Below are 2,500 nucleotides of genomic sequence, written 5' to 3' on the forward strand. Positions count from 1 at the left end.
TATATATATATATATATATATATATATATATGAATTCAGCTAATCTTAACCTACTTTTTATTGTCATAACACTTAACATTTTATTGAAGTTCTTGGTTGCTGAACAAGAAAAAATATAGAGAATTTATATTATCATTAACACTGCCATTATCATTATCACTGCCATTATCATAATCCTTACCACTGCTAGTATCATTATCGTTATCTTTGTTTTTGTTATCACATCATTATTGTTGTTATCATTATCGTTCTTGTTATTTTTATTATCCATATTATTATCAATTCTATCATTTTTTATTACTATTATCATTATTATTGTTATAATCATCATTATTATTATTATCATTATTATTATTATCATTACTACTATCATTATCATTGTTATCGTTATTATGATTAATATTGTTATGATTATCGTCAATATCATAATTATTATCATCATTATGATTATGATTATTGTTGTTATGATTTCATAATTACTATTATCCTAATCATTATTATTATTATTATCATTATTATTAAAAGTGTCGTTATTAATTTAAATGGTAACAATAATAATGGCAATTATGATGTTGTCAATGATAATGATACGAAAACTTGTATTATTATCATCAGTATCATTATTATTGCTATTTTCATCATTATAATGATCAACATTACTATTATGATTATAAATATGATGATAATGATTGTTATAATCATTATTATCAATATTGTTACATGATCATTATCATTTTTATTATTACTATTATCATATTTACTGTCATTGTTGATAATACTATAAACATTGTTATTACTACTTTAATCATTATTATCATCATCATTATTATCAATATCATTATAATTATTATCAGTGTCACCATTATCATTATGATTATTGTCATAATTACTATGAACATTACTATTATCATTATGATTATCATTGTTATCGTTATCATTATCATCATTATTGTTACTTATATCATCAGTATTATCATTATGTTTTTATATCATTACTGTTATCATTATCATTACCATTATTATCACTGTTAATATTGTTTATTATTTATAGTTATGATAATTATACTACTGCTACTACAACTTATGATAATAATGATAATAGTAATGGTGGTAATGATGATGATAACATCATTATCATTGTTACCATTATTATTGTTGTTGTTATGTTGTTAGTTTTTTTTTCTTAATTAAGGATAAGCCAGATTTGCGGAGCAGATGCTTCGTTGGGGTTATATGTACTCTGGCGAACCTGCCTTTGTCAACGAGTGCTGACTCATGAGAGAGTGTGTCAGTGAGTGTTGACTCGATCTGAGCTTGGTTCTTACCCACTGTGGTGCCCAGCCACAGCAGTGACCGTCAGGTGACAGCGGAAACTCATGAGCTTGGACGGGGCTCGATCCTCTGACCACGGGAATGTGAGGCCGGCGCACTACCACTGTATTAACCAGACGGGTTTTTTAAATTGTTATCATTGTTATTATCATCTTTATTATTATTAATCATTATCATTGTTAATATGAATGTTGTCATTGTTATTGTTGCTACAGTTTTCGTCAGTGTTAATATAATCGTAATTATTTTCATTATCATCATTATAATTGTTATTGTTATCTTCGTTATCATTATCATTATTATCATCATTTATTATTCCTCTGATAATGAAACGGATAGAATACATTCCAAAAAGTGAGGTTCTGAAGAAAGACGTTACAGCATGTGATTATTTCAAGAGCAGTTTAATTATTTCTGATTTATCCATGACAGTCAATTTAATACCAAGTGAATAATTGAATTGTAGAGCAATATACTGTACTATTATACTGGAATGTTAACTTCCCAATAGTTTTACTCATAAGCAGTTATATCATATATACATACATACGTTCAAATACACATAAATGTTTATAGATATAGATATATATAATACATATATACATACATATCTACATATATATAATATATGTATATATATATATATATATATATATACATATACATATATGTGTGTGTGTGTGTGTGTGTGTGTGTGTGTGTGTATAAACACACACACAACCACACACACTCAGCCAAAGGAACTCCCCTGCCGTGGTGCGGGGCTCGAGCTCCTTCCTCGCTTGAGTCCGCTCTGGATCCGGCCAGTCTCTTCCTCCTGCTGAGGTGGCCTGTTCAGCGGTGGGATTACTGGGGAAGGATAACCAAATGGTTCTGATATGCTGATCCATTAAGCGGGGTCACACTCCCCCTGGGCCTCCTTCCAGGTGGTTTGCACTTACCCATGTGTTTGCCGTGCATGTCGAGGAGGAATTGAGAGAATTAATTGAAGCGCTCTCTCATAGCAAATTTACCTCAAAAACGTATCCTGTCTGATTCTGTTGTCGCACAAAATGACCAAGCCAGGCACTCTGATGCCCCGGCAAGGCTCTGGCGTTGGCCAAGAGCAAGCCTACCCCAGAACACAAGCCTCATATTATCCCTGCTCCTTGATCGCCAATCCATCGAA

Source organism: Penaeus japonicus, unplaced genomic scaffold (assembly GCF_977035675.1).
Source record: "Penaeus japonicus unplaced genomic scaffold, GWHDUDI00000001_assembly GWHDUDI00000040, whole genome shotgun sequence".
Lineage (NCBI taxonomy): Eukaryota > Metazoa > Arthropoda > Malacostraca > Decapoda > Penaeidae > Penaeus > Penaeus japonicus.